Source organism: Bos indicus, chromosome 25, assembly GCF_029378745.1.
Source record: "Bos indicus isolate NIAB-ARS_2022 breed Sahiwal x Tharparkar chromosome 25, NIAB-ARS_B.indTharparkar_mat_pri_1.0, whole genome shotgun sequence".
Lineage (NCBI taxonomy): Eukaryota > Metazoa > Chordata > Mammalia > Artiodactyla > Bovidae > Bos > Bos indicus.
The window spans coordinates 23,416,569-23,431,830 of NC_091784.1; the positions used below are offsets into that span (position 1 = coordinate 23,416,569).

The 15,262-nt window shown below is 38.1% G+C and overlaps 1 long non-coding RNA gene across 1 annotated transcript in view; it reads left to right on the forward strand.

Annotated features, from left to right (window-relative positions):
• LOC139179719 (uncharacterized) overlaps nt 1-8,851 on the forward strand; it is a 109,911-nt gene extending 101,060 nt beyond the window's left edge. The window contains exon 3 of the long non-coding RNA XR_011564049.1: nt 6,016-8,851. This is a non-coding gene — a long non-coding RNA (uncharacterized lncRNA). The remainder of the gene's footprint in view (nt 1-6,015) is intronic.
• Nucleotides 8,852-15,262: the final 6,411 nt, after the last annotated feature.

Sequence of the window (15,262 nt, forward strand, 5' to 3'; positions counted from 1 at the left end):
GGGGTTGTCTGGCCTGAAGCAGGAATGACTCAGGAGGTGATGGCTCCCAAACGAACGAGACTCCAGGGATCTGCAGGGGTCATGTCTCAGCATCACTTCAGAGTCCATTCCTCTGCTGGCAGCCGGATCTTCAAGCCCTCAAGCCCTCCCAAGCCCCCGTGTTTCCTCATTCATTCCCCTTACCAAGCCCTGACATTTCCCTCTCTTCAAACCCACGACCTTGCTCTCTCTTCTTTTATTTTTACAAACGATTTTGCCTTCTTTCCAGAAAAAATTGAGGCCAGTAAGAAGAAAATAAAATTCCCTGCACCATCAACTAATTAGTATCTGAATTCATCCTCTCCCTCTTCCTTCCTGTCTTACGGGAGAGAGGCTGGACTCCTTCCCAGGTGATTGCTTCCGCCATGACTCTGGAGGTCATCCGTCAACCTTGTTCCTGCTTCTTCAACATCTTCCACTCCGCTGCTTCTTTCTCCTCTTCCTATGCAGGAAGTCTAAGTCCTCTCCCCAAAAAGCAAACCAGCCGCCTGCTGCTCCCACTGGTTGTCTCCTTTTCTACCTTCTCATGCAGGTAATCTTATACTCCCTCTTCTCTTCCTATATTCAGTTCTTCAAGCCATACCATATAAGCTGATGCTATTTAAGATATTGGGGGACATCCCTGGTGGTCTGGTGGCTAAGACTCTGTGCTCCCACTGCAGGGGGCCTGGGTTCGATGCCTGGTCAGGGCACTAGATCCCACATGCCGCAACTAAGAGTTCTTATGCCACAACTAAAGAACCTGCACACAGCAAGGAAGGTCCCACGTGCCACATCTAAGACCCGATGCAGATGAATAAATAAATATTTTTTAAAGAAACTTTGTAAAAAAGACATTGGACAATATTGGGTTGAACCATATGAAATGACATGTTTCTGGTAAGAGCTTTCTTGTGATATAATTCACATACCCTACAATTCATACATTCAATGTATACAATACAATAGTTTTTAGTATATTCACAGACTTATGCAACCATTCAGTTCAGTTCAGTCAACCATTACCATAATCAATTTTAGAACATTTTCACTACCCCACGAAGAAACCCCAATATCCATCATCCCCCAGTTCACCAACTTTCTGCATCCCAACCCTTAGCAACTGCTAATCTACTTTGTGACTCTATGGATTTGCCTATTCTGGACATTTCCTATAAATGGAATCATATATTAATAATATGGAGTCTTTCTCATATGACATCTTTCAATTATGGTAATGTGTTCAAGACTTGTTCATGTCATGGGTGGTATCAGTAATTCGTTCCTTTTTATAGCCAGATCATCTTCCATTGAATGGATCTACCACATTTCTTTGCACATTGATCAGTCAATACATATTTGAGTTATTTCTACATTTTGACTATTATAAATAAAACTGTTAAAAACATTTGTGTACAAATTTTCATGTGGACATATGTTTTTACTTCTCTTGGGTGTCTACTTAGAAGTGAAGTTCATGGGTCACGTGGTAACTCTATGTTAAATGTTATGAGGAACTGCTAGACTGTTTTCAAAATGGCTGTATTCTTTTATATTCTCACCAGCAGGGTATGAGGGTGTCAGTTTTTCCACATTTTTGTCAGCACTCGTAATTATCCGTCTTTTTTTGTTACAGCAGTTCTAGTACATGTAAAGTGATATCTCATTGATTTGTTTTCATTTCCCTCATGACTAATGATGTTGAGCATGTTTTCACGTGTTTATTGGCCATTTGTCCTGAAGAAATGTCTTACAGATCCTTTTCGCATTTCTTCTTAGAGTTATGTTTCTCTTTTAATTTCAAGTATAATCCATTTACAAAGTTGTATCAGTTTCAGGTGTACAGCAAAGTGATTCAGTTATACATAAATATATATATTCTTTTTCAGATTCGTTTCCATTACAGGTTATTACAAGATATTGAATATAGTTCTCTGTGCCATACAGTAAGGCTTTGTTCTTTATCCATTTTAAAATATAGTAGTTTGTATCTGTTAATCCCAAACTTCTAATTTATCCCTCTCCTCCTTCCCCTTTATTAACCATAGTTTGTTTTCTATGTCTTTGAGTCTATTTCTGTTTTGTAAATAAGTTCATTTGTATTATCTTTTAGATTCCACAAATAAATGACATAATGATATTTTTCTTTGTCTACTTAGTGTAATAATCTCTAAGTTCATTCATGTTGCTGCAAATTGCATTATCTCATTCTTTCATTCTTTTTAGGGCTGAGTAATATTCCAGTATATGTGTGTGTGTGTATATATATATATATTTACATCTTCTTTATCCATTCATCTGTCAGTGGACACTTAGGTTGCTTCCATGTCTTGGCTATTGTAAATAGTGCCACTATGAACATTAGGGTGCATGTATCTTTTCAAATTAGAGGGTTTCTTTTTCTGCATATGTGGCCAAGATTAGGATTGCTAGTTGTTCAGTCACTCAGTGGTGTCCGACTCTTTGCGACCCCATGGACTGCAGCACACCAGGCTTCCCTGTCCTCTACCACCTCCTGGAGCTTGCTGAAACTCATGTCCATTGAGTTGGTGATGCCATCCAACCATCTTGTCCTCTGTCGTCTGCTTATCCTCCTGCCCTCAATCTTTCCCAGCATCAGGGTCTTTTCCAATGAGTCAGTTCTTCGCATAAGGTGGCCAAAGTGTAGGAGCTTCAGCTTCAGCATCAGTCCCTTCTGATGAATATTCGGGATTGATTTCCTTTAGAGTTGACTGATTTGATCTCCTTGCAGTCCAAGGGACTCTCAAGAGTCTTCTCCAACACCACAGTTCAAAAGAATCAATTCTTCAGTGCTCAGCCTTCTTTATGGTCCAACTCTCTCTTTAATGAACCATCTTTATGGTCCAATAGATGGGGAAACAATGGAAACAGTGACAGACTTTATTTTCTTGGGCTTCAAAAATCACTGCAGATGGTGACTACAGCCATGAAGTTAAAATACACTTGCATCTTGGAAGAAAAGCTATGACCAACCTAGACAGCATATTAAAAAGCAGAGACATTAATTTGCCAACAAAGGCCTGTATAGTCAAAGCTATGGTTTTTCCAGTAATCACATATGGATGTGAGAATTGGGATTGCTAGATCATATGGTAATTCTGAGTTTTTCATTGATACTCCATACTATTCTCCATAGCAGCTGCACCAATGTACATTCTCACCAACAGTGTAGGAAGGCTCCCATTTCTCCACACCTCGTCCAGCATTTATTATCTGTACACTTTCTGAGGGTGGCCATTCTGACCAGGGTGAGGTGATGACTTCATTGTAGTTTAGATTTGTATTTCTCTAGTAATTAGAGCAGAGAAGACAATGGTACCCCACTCCAGTACTCTTGCCTGGAAAATCCCATGGACGGAGGAGCCTGGTGGGCTGCGGTCCATGGGGTCGCTAAGAGTCGGACACGACTGAACGTCTTGACTTTCACTTTTCACTTTCATGCATTGGAGAAGGAAATGGCAACCCACTCCAGTGTTCTTGCCTGGAGAATCCCAGGGGCAGGGGAGCCTGGTGGGCTGCTGTCTCTGGGGTCGCACAGAGTTGGACACGACTGAAGTGACTTAGCAGCAGCAGCAGCAGTAATTAGCGATGTTGAGTATACTTTCATGTGCTTGTTGGCCATCTGTATGTCTTCTTTGGAGAGATATGTATCTAGGTCTTCTGCCAATTTTTTTTTCATTTGATTGGGTTTTTTGATTTCTTAATATTGAGTTGTGTGAGTTGTTTGTATATTTTGGTAATGAAGCCCTTGTCAGTCGCATTGTTTGCAAATATTTCCTTCCATTCCATAGGTTGTCTTTTTGTTTTGTTTATGGTTTCCTTTTTCTGTGCACGGTTATGTATCTTTTTATTATTGAGTTCTAAGAGTTCCTTACATTCATTTTCTAGATGTAAGTCCTTCATCAAATACATGATTTGAAAATATTTTTCCATTAAATTGGTTTTCTTTTCCACTTTCTTGGTAATGTCCTTTGATTCGCCAAACTTTCTAATTTTCATAAAGTCCACTTTACTGAATATATCTATTTTGTTGTTTTGTTTGTGCTTGTAGTTTCATGTCTAAGAAACCATTGCCAGATCCGAGACCATAAAGATTTACTCTTATGCTTTCTTCTAAGCGTGTTACAGGTTTAGTTCTTACATTTAGGTCTTTGATTCATCTTGAGTTAATGTTTGTATGTGTGAAAGTTAGGAGTCAAGCTTCATTTTTTTGCATTTGACCATCCTGTTTTCCCAGCACCGTTCATTGAAAAGACCACTCTTTCACTCACTTAATTGTTTTAATATCCTTGTTGAAAAATCAAGTGGTTGTAAATATGAGTGCTTATTTCCCAATTCTCAATTCTTTTCCATTGATCTTTATGTCGATATCTATGTCTATCAAAGTGTTAATTACTGTTTTGCAGTAACTTTTGAAATCAAGAAATATGAGCCATCCAAATTTGTTCTTTTTCTAGGTGGCTTGGGTTATTCTGGTGGCTCAGATGGTAATGCATCTCCCTGCAATGCGGGAGACCCGGGTTCAATCCCTGGGTCGGGAAGATCCCCTGGAGAAGGAAATGGCACCCCACTCTAGTACTCTTGCCTGGAAAATTCCATGGACTGAGGAGCCTGGTAGGCTACAGTCCATGGGGTCACAAAGAGTCGGACATGACTGAGCGACTTCACTTTCACTTTGGCTATTCTATGTCCCTTTTATTTCCACATAAATTTTAGGATCAGCTTGTCAATTTCTATAAACAGTCCAGCTGGTATTCCAATACAGTTGTGTTAAATCTCTCAACCAACTTGAGGAGTGTTGCCGTCTTAACAACATTAGGTATTCTGAATGTCCTTCCATCTATTTAAATTTTTTCAATGCTGTTTCTATCTTTGAAGTTCCAAAACAGTTGAATATTGGCAATTTAGTTATTTCAAACCTAATCCACAGAGAAAAGAAAGTCAGATTTTCCCACAAAGCCAGTGTAATCTTTACACACAAACCAGAATCTAGTAGCATCTTAAAACCATAATGCACACACCCTGTTCGCAACAGGGCAGTGGTTTCCTGTGGGGAGGGGTGTAAGAATGGAAACTGGGAGGAGGGTGTGTGGAACTGCACGTGTGTGTTCACTTTGTCATTCGCTCAGCTTTTTTTCCTTTATTGACATTTCTATTTTATCAATTATAAAGACACCTCGATAAATTTTTAAAAAATTTATTGGCATATAGTTGATTTACAAAGTTGTGCCAGTTTCAGGTGTAAAGTGAATCAGTTGTACATGTACGTCTATCCACTCTTTTTTATTTATCTGTATTTTGGCTATGCTGAGTCTTCACTGCTGTGTGTGGGCCACTCTCTAGTTGTGGTATCCACTCTCTTAGACTCTTCTCCCCTATAGGTCATTACAGAGTATTGGGTATCATTCAGTATTTTTGCTTTTAAAGATTGATTGATTGATATGTGGCTGTGCTGTGCGTCGGATTTCTCCAGTTGTGGTGAGTAGGGACTACTCATCGCAGTGCTCAGGCTTCTCATTGCGAGAGCTTCTCTTGTTGCAGAGCACGGATCCTAGGGTGCACGGTCTTCAGCAGTTGTGGCTCCTGGGCTCTAGAGCACAGGCTCAATAGTTGTGGCACACGGGCCTAATTGCTCCCTGGCATGTGGAATCATCCCAGACCAAGGATGGAACCCATGTCCCCTGCACTGGCAGGTGGATTCTTAGCCACTAGACCACCAGGGAAGCCCTTACCTTTTTTAACAGTTATTTTTAAACATTGTTCTAGATAAACCCAAGATTAAAAAATAAGTTTAAACATTCCAACGTGAAGACAATATGATGATATTCACAGGTAATATAATTACATATCTAAACAACCCAACAGTACTATTGGAAAAACTCTTTCAAAAAAATCTCTAAAACAGACTGAATTAAGCCAGGAAGGTGGTTGGTTGCAAGAAAAATATTGAAAATCAACAGCATTTTTATGTTTCAGAAAAAGAAAGCTAGAAAAAAAGGAAGAAAAATACTGTACTCAAAAGAGCACCAATACTCACTTTTATAATGTCAGCATCAACAAAGATGAAAGAAAATGGAAGAAGAAGCAAATGAAAATACATACCATGTTCATCAATAAGAAGATTTAATGGTGTGAAAATATGTATTCTCCCTAAATTAACCTTTATTTTTAACTTTATGTCAATAAAAATACATTATGAGGGTTTTTGTGAAAGTAGACAGAGTCTAAAGTTCAAATGGAAAAATAAACAAGTGAGGCTAGCCAGGAAAATTCTGAAGAAGAAAAGTAATAAAGAAGGATTAACCCTAGTATGCTGGTGGTTTAGTCACTAAGTTGTGCCCGACTCTTCGTGACCCTAGTATGCACTGAAGCATATTATAAAGCTGCATTTATGAAAAATGTTTGCTACTGGTACATGAAAAGAAAGACAGATTAATGGAACAGGTTAGAATTCAGAAACAGATTAAGTACATTTGAGAAGCTAGTGTATGGTAAAGCTGTATTTCAAATCAGGGAGGAAAGAAATAAAATCATACAATATAGTCATTGATTCTCAGGTAATTGCCCAGCCATTTAAGAAAACATAAAGCTGGGTGCTTATCTGATTCCTTACACCAGATAAATTCCAGACAAATAAACATTTAAATGTAAATAAGTGAAACAAAGAATAAGAAAACATGGGCATGTATACACACACACATATAATTTTGAATCAAAGAAAATCTTTCTAAGCAAGCCACAAAACTCAGAAGCTGAATAGGAAAAAAAATGGCTACATAAAAATTAAAATAGCTGCATAGTATAAAAACAGCATAGACTAAGTTAAAAGATAGATAACGCACTAGAAAAAAGTGAAAAAAATTCAGACTACAAAAAAACCCCCACTTTCTTTAATATCAAAGAGTTCATAAATAAAAGGGAAAATATGAACAGCTTGAAACTGGACTTTTTTGTGAACATGAAGTTCACAAAAAAGAAATCCAAATTGCTTATAAATACATAAAAAGTCTCTCAACCTCACTAGTGACTAAAGAAATATAAATTAAAATGAGATAACACATTGACAAAGATCAAAAGTGTTGATATGGGTAATTCATGTTGATGTATGACAGAAATCAAACCAACATTGTAAAACAATCATCAATCAATTAAAAATAAATATTTTAAAAGTGTTGATACCTTTACACCAGTGGCATGGCTAAAAAGTGCTTCAGTTCCGTTCAGTTCAGTCGCTCAGTTGTGTCCGACTCTTTGCGACCCCATGAATCGCAGCACGCCAGGCCTCCCTGTCCATCACCAACTCCCGGAGTTCACTCAAACTCATATCCATCGAGTCAGTGATGCCATCCAGCCATCTCATCCTCTGTCATCCCCTTCTCTTCCTGCCCCCAATCCCTCCCAGCATCAGAGTCTTTTCCAATGAGTCAACTCTTCGCATGAGGCGGCCAAAGTACTGGAGTTTCAGCTTCAGCATCATTCCTTCCAAAGAAATCCCAGGGCTGATCTCCTTCAGAATGGACTGGTTGGATCTCCTTGCAGTCCAAGGGACTCTCAAGAGTCTTCTCCAACACCACAGTTCAAAAGCATCAATTCTTTGGCGCTCAGCCTTCTTCACAGTCCAACTCTCACATCCATACATGACCACAGGAAAAACCAAAAGTGCTTAATAGTGCCCAAAAGGAATAAGAGGAAATAGATGCTTTCATAAATTGTTGGCCAGGGCATAAATTGGCAGTCTCTTTGAAAGGTAATCTGGTGATACTTATCACCATGGACAGAGGAGGTTGGTGGGCTATATATAGTCCATGGGGTTGCAAAGAGTCAGACATGACTAAGCAACTAAGCACAACATCACATTTAAGGATGTTCAAATCCTTTGACCCACCTAGTTCACTTCTGTGAATCTACTCCACTGATAGCTCAAATACGTTAAGAAAGGAGTAAGTAGAACTTTTTTTTTTAAAGCAATCACAAACTAACAGAAAAGTTGGAAATACAGAAAAAGAACTCCCACCCCTGCACCGAACCATTTGAGAGTAAATTGCTAACACAACCTGAAAATAGAACCAAATCCATGCCACATCACCCTACAGTAAATGAGAGTTTATTTCCCATTAGCTCAGAAACTCTCATGTATAACCTAATACAATGATTGAAATCAGAAATTAACATCGTTATCATCTAATCCTCGAACTCTTCAGGTCCATAATTATCTGAATGATGTCTTTGTAGGGAAAGGATCCAGTTCAGAATCAAGCATTGTTTTTGGTGGCTGTATCTTTTTAGTCTCCTTCCATCAGTCTTTTCTTGATTTTTATAACCTTGACACATAAAAAAAATTACAAGCCAGTTCTTTTGAAGAATGCCCCACAATTTAGTTGATCTCAGGTTTCCTCATGATCAGGTTCAAGTTATTTTGAACGTCTTTGACAGGAACCCCACAAAATGATGCCATGTTCTTATTGCATCTTACCAAGTGGTGCTAGATTCAGATACTACAATCTCTGGATGATGTTCACTTTGATCACTAACAGGGTGTCTCTCAGGTTTCTCCAATGTAAAGTTACTCATTTTCCTTTTACATTTTGAAGCATTTTGTGGGAGGTGTTTTTGAAATTATGTAAATATCCTGTTCTTTGCCAAACCTTAAAAAAAAAAGAGCTTAATTGACTCACATATTTAAAGTGTCTAATTTGAGAAGTTTTGACATATGTATACAGCTGTGAAACCATCACCACAATCAAAATAATAAAAATATCCATCATCCCCAAAAGTTTTCTCTTGTCTTTTTGTAATCTTGCCCTCTCGTATTTCCCTGAATCTTTCCTATTCCTTGGCAAGCACTGTTCTATTCTATTCTATTACTATAAAATAAGTTGCATTTTCTAGAATTTTATATAAATTGAATCATACAATTTATACTATTTTGGATCTGAGTTCATCCACATTGTGCATATCAGTAGTTCATTCCTTGTAAGTGCTGAAGAATATTTTACTATATATATATTGATCAGTCTGTTTATGCATTCTTCTGTTGATGGACAGTGGGTTGTTTCTAGTTTCAAAGTGTTACAAAGGAAATGTCTCTGAACATTCATGTACAAGTCTTTGTATGAACAAATGCATTTATATCTTTTGGGTAAGTACCTATTAAAAAACTATCAAAATGGTTTTTCAAAATAATTGAATAATTTATGTTCCCACCAGCAGTGTGTATAAGAGCTACAGTTGCTTCACTTCCTTACCGACAATAGTATTATGAGCCTTGTTTTTGGACGTTTTTAATAGGTGTGTAGTGGTATCCTATGGTGGTTTTAATGTTCACTTCTCTAAGTACTAAATCTTTTGAGCGTGTGTGTATCTTATTTACTGAAGGTCTGTTCACATTTTTGGCCTATTTTAAAAAATGGGTTATTTTCTCTGTATTGAATTTTGTGACTCCTTTATGTATTCTGGACTTAAATTCTTTATGTGGTTTGCAAATATTTTCTCCCTGTCTGTGGCTTTTCATTCTCTCTCTGAACAGCATCTTTTAAAGAGCTGATATGTTTTAATTTTGATGTCTTATGGATTATGTTTTTGGTGACTGCCTAACCCAAGGTCACAAAGATTTCTCTTATGTTTACTCCCAAAGCTCTATAGTTTTTATTTTCATATTTAGGTATATGATCCATTTTGAGTTAATTTGTATGTATGATATAAGGAATGGGTTGAAGTACTATATTTTTTGCAAATTTATTGAAAAAATTATCTTTGCACCCTTTGCTGAAAATAGATTGATCAGATGGGTATAGATTTGTTTTGGGATTTTCTGTTCTGGTACATTTATCTATTTATCTATTTTGGTGTCAGTGCCACACTATTACTGTTGCTTTCTAATAAGTCTTTGAAGTTGGGTTGCTTGGTCTTTCTCAAGGTTATTTTCGTTATTATATGTCCTCTATAGTTCTAGATGAGATTTTTTTTTTTTCCTAGATGAGATTTAGAATCAACTCGTCAATTTTTACCAAGCCCCCTGCCTCCAAAAAAAAAAATCTTGCTGGGATTTTGATTATCATTCCAGTAAATACATACATCAAATTAGAAATCCTTGGTGGCTCATCAGTAAAGAATCTGCCTATATGGAAGGAGAACGCTTACCAATGCAGGAGACCTGGGTTTGCTCCCTGGGTCAGGAAAATCCCCTGGAGAGGGAAATGGCAGCCCGCTCCAGTATTCTTGCCTGAGAAATCCCATGGACAGAGGAGCCTGGTGGGCTACAGTCCATGGGGTCACAAGAATAGGACATGACTTAGCAACTAAACCACTAGCATACATCAAATTAGAGTAACTAACATCCTAATAATACCAAGTCTTCCAATTTGTAAGCGCCACTATCTCTCTGTTTATTTAAGTACTCTTTAATTTCTCTCCGCAATATTTTGTTATCAGGGTATAGATTTTGCACATTTAGTCAGATTTATCTCTAAGCATTTCATATTTTTGATACCATTGAAAATAATTGCAATTTTTAATTCCAAATTCCTATTGATCATTGCTATTGTATAGAAATAGAACTGATTTTTGTATGCTGCCTTTAAACCCATTTACTAAAGCTAGTAGTGTTTTTGTAGATTCTATAGAACTTTCTGCATCGAAAGTGAATAAAGATAGTTGTACTTCATTTCTACTCTTTTGTATTGACACCCCCAGAACAATGTTGAATAGAAGACGTTCAAGTAAGAATCTTTGTCTTATTCCTAATATTAGAGAAAAAATTCAGTATTCCATTATTAACAATCATGTTAGTTGTAGAATTTAAGTGCCCTGTAAAGTAATGCTCAAAATTCTCCAAGCCAGGCTTCAGCAATATGTGAACCGTGAACTTCCTGATGTTCAAGCTGGTTTTAGAAAAGGCAGAGGAACCAGAGATCAAATTGCCAACATCTACTGGATCATGGAAAAAGCAAGAGAGTTCCATAAAAACATCTATTTCTGCTTTATTGACTATGCCAAAGCCTTTGACTGTGTGGATCACAATCAACTGTGGAAAACTCTGAAAGAGATGGGAATACCAGACCGCCTGACCTGCCTCTTGAGAAATCTGTATGCAGGTCAGGAAGCAACAGTTAGAACTGGACATGGAACAACAGACTGGTTCCAAATAGGAAAAGGAGTACGTCAAGGCTGTATATTGTCACCCTGTTTATTTAACTTCTATGCAGAGTACATCATGAGAAACGCTGGACTGGAAGAAACACAAGCTGGAATCAAGATAGCTGGGAGAAATATCAATAACCTCAGATATGCAGATGACACCACCCTTATGGCAGAAAGTGAAGAGGAACTCAAAAGCCTCTTGATGAAAGTGAAAGTGGAGAGTGAAAAGTTGGCTTAAAGCTCAACATTCAGAAAACGAAGATCATGGCATCTGGTCCCATCACTTCTTGGGAAATAGATGGGGAAACAGTGGAAACAGTGTCAGACTTTATTTTTCTGGGCTCCAAAATCACTGCAGATGGTGACTGCAGCCATGAAATTAAAAGACGCTTACTCCTTGGAAGGAAAGTTATGACCAACCTAGAAAGCATATTCAAAAGCAGAGACATTACTTTGCCAACAAAGGTTCGTCTAGTCAAGGCTATGGTTTTTCCTGTGGTCATGTATGGATGTGAGAGTTGGACTGTGAAGAAGGCTGAGCGCGAAAGAATTGATGCTTTTGAAGTGTGGTGTTGGAGAAGACTCTTGAGAGTCCCTTGGACTGCAAGGAGATCCAACCAGTCCATTCTGAAGGAGATCAGCCCTGGGATTTCTTTGGAAGGAATGATGCTAAAGCTGAAACTCCAGTACTTTGGCCACCTCATGGGAAGGTTGACTCATTGGAAAAGACTCTGATGCTGGGAGGGATTGGGGGCAAGAGCAGAAGGGGACGACAGAGGATGAGATGGCTGGATGGCATCACTGACTCGATGGATATGAGTTTGAGTGAACTCTGGGAGTTGGTGATGGACAGGGAGGCCTGGCGTGCTGCGATTCATGGGGTCGCAAAGAGTCAGACAGGACTGAGCGACTGATCTGATCTGATCTGATGAGATTTTTTTTTTAATCAGAAACAAATACTGGATTTTTTCCCAAAACTTTCTCTGCCTCTATTGAGATGACTATATGGTTTTTCTTATATGTTTTGCTGTGTTTATGTGCTGTGCTTAGTTGCTCAGTCATGTCCAGCCCTTTGCGACTCCATGGACTGCAGCCCACCAGGCTCCTCTGTCCATGGGGGTTCTGCAGGCAAGAATACTGAAGTGGGTTGCCATACCCTCCTCCAGGGGATCTTCTCAATCCAGGGATCCAACCCAGGTCTCCTGCATTGCAGGTGGATTCTGTATAGTTTTATAATATGATGATTGATTTCATTTCTGGAATAAACATCACTTGGTTGTGGAATATTGTCTTTCATATACAGTTGGGTTTGTTTTGCAAAAACACTTTAAATTCTGTATTCGTGTTCATCAGAAATGTTGGTCTGTAGTTTTCTTTCCTTGTAATATCTTGGCCTTTGCTACTGGAGTAATTTTGACTTCTTATAAGGAATTGAGAAATAATTCCTCCTCTTTAATTTTCTGGAAGAGTTTGGTAGATTTTGATGTTATTCATTTCTTAAATATTTACTAGAATAAATGAAGCAATCTTGACCTGGACTTTTCTTCATGGGATGATTTTTAAATACAAAGTCAAATTTTTAAACTGATAAAGGACTGTGCAGGTCATCTCCTTCTTCTTGAGTGAGTTTTTGTAGCTTGTCTTTCAAGGAATTTGGCCATTTTAATTAAGTTGCTGAATTTTTGGCATACACTGGCTTATACGCTTATTGTCATTTTAATGTCTTTTTAACTTGTAGCATTATCGTCTCATTCATTTCTGTTCTTATTACTTTGTGTTTTCTTTTTTCCTGGCTAAAAAATAATGAATTTTGCTGATGAAACTAGTTTCTCAAAGAACTAGCTTTTTGTTTCATTGATTTTTCCATTGTTTATTGTTTTCTGTTTCACTTATAACCCCCCGATCTTCATTATTTCCTCTCTTTTTTAAAATTTTATTTATTTATTTAGTTTTGGCTGTGCTGGGTCTTTGCTGCCGTGAAAGCTTTTCTCTAGTTGCAGGGAGCGGGGGCCACTCTCTCGTTGCAGTGCTCCGACTTCATTGCTGTGGCTTCTTGTTGCAGAGCACAGGCTCTAGGACGGCAGGCATCGATGTCCGTCACATCGATGTGACGATGTCACATGGGCTCAGTAGTTGCAGCTTTGGGCTCCAGAGCAGAGGCTCAATAGTTGTGGCACATGGGCTTAGTTGCTCCGTGGTATGTGGGATTGACCCAGACCAGGTATTGAACCTGTGTCTCCTGCACTGGCAGGCAGATTCTTTACCACTGAGCCACCTGGGATGCCCTCTTGATGAACTGGCCCATTATTGTTAAAAAAGGATCATCTTTTTCCCTGGTAATAGTCTTTGCTCTACAGTCTTTGCTGATATTAATATAAACACTTCAGCTTTCTTTGGATTGGTGTTAGCTTAGTTTATTTTTTTCCTTCTCTTTGCCTCTAACCTGTCTGTGTCTTAGTATTAAAGGGGGTTTCTTATAGGCAGCATACAGCTGGATCCTTCTTTTTTATCCATTCTATTTCTGCCTTTAATTGGGATGCTTAGACTACTTACATCTGATGTGGTCTAGTAAATTTAAATTTCACATTTTGGCTATTTGTTTTCTGTGTGTCCCATTTGTTCTTTGTTTCCATTTTTCTTTTCTTTTCTGTATACTTTTAGTTGTATAATTATTGTAACTTCATTTTACTCCTTTGTAGGATGCCAAGAACTTTTAATGTTTAGAGGACAGGCTTTTAACAAATGGTGAGAGGCAGAAGAATCAAGGGTTTGATCCCTGGGTCAGGAAGATCCCTTGGAGAAGGGCATGGCAACCCACTCCAGTACTCTTGCCTAGAGAATCCATTAGACAGAGGAACCTGACGAGGTACGGTCCATGGGGTCACAGAGTTAGACACAGCTGAAGTGACTTAGCACGCACACATGATGGGAAAACTGGATAGCTACCTGCAAAAGAATAAAACTGAGCCCTTACCTTACACCGTTTTACTCTTTTGTTGGCTTACTAGCCGTTAACTATTGTGTTATTTTAGCAGTTGCTGTAGGGTTCACATTTACTTTCTTCATCATATTCTACCTTTAAGCAATAGTATACATCTTGGTAAACAGACATTACAACAGTATCTATTTCTCCTCTTCCAGATTTTGAGTTATTGTTGTCTTAAGTTTTATTTCTACATATGTTGTTAACCCCACAATACATTTCTCTCATTTTTGTTTTAAACAATTATCTTTTAATGATATCTGATGATGCTGTGTGATGAAGTCAAAGTGAAAGTCGCTCAGTCATGTCGGACTCTTTGTGACCTCATGGACTATATAGTCCATGGAATTCTCCAGGCCAGAATACTGGAGTGGGTAGCCTTTCCCTTTTCCAGGGGATCTTCCCAACCCAGGGATCAAGCCCAGGTCTCCCACATTGCAGGCGGATTCTTTACCAGCTGAGCCACAAGGGAAGCCCAAGAATACTGGAGTGGGTAGCCTATCCCTTCTCCAGCGTATCTTTGCAACCCAGGAATCCAACCAGGGTCTCCACATAACAAGAAAAAATGTGTTCATATTTATCTATGACTTACCTATGTAGGTACTATTTGCAGTGTTCTTTATTCATTTATATACTCTAGATTTCTATCTTGCTCATTTTCCTTCTGTCTGAAAACTTCATTTTACCACTTTTTTTTTTTCTGATAGTACAGATCTGCTGGTGACAATTATTTCAGATTTTCTAAGCCTGAAAAGCCTTTATTTACTCTTTACTTTTGAAAGTATTTTTGCAGATAATAGGATTCTAGGTTAATCAATTTTTTTCTTTTAATGCTTGAAATATGTTGTCTTTTTGGTTGCACTGTTTCTAAAAAAAAATCTACTGTCTTCTGACTCTATTCCTTGGTTATAATGTCTTTTTCTGTAGCCGCTTTTAAGATTTTTCTCCTAATGATTGTTTTTAAATGATTTGATTCTATTGCACAGGTGCCATTTTCGTCATAGTGTGTGTAAATGGAGGGGTGGGTTTTACGTTTGTTGATATTCTTGAATTTGTGGTTTATAGTTTTCATCCAATTTGGAAAAAATTTACTATTATTTC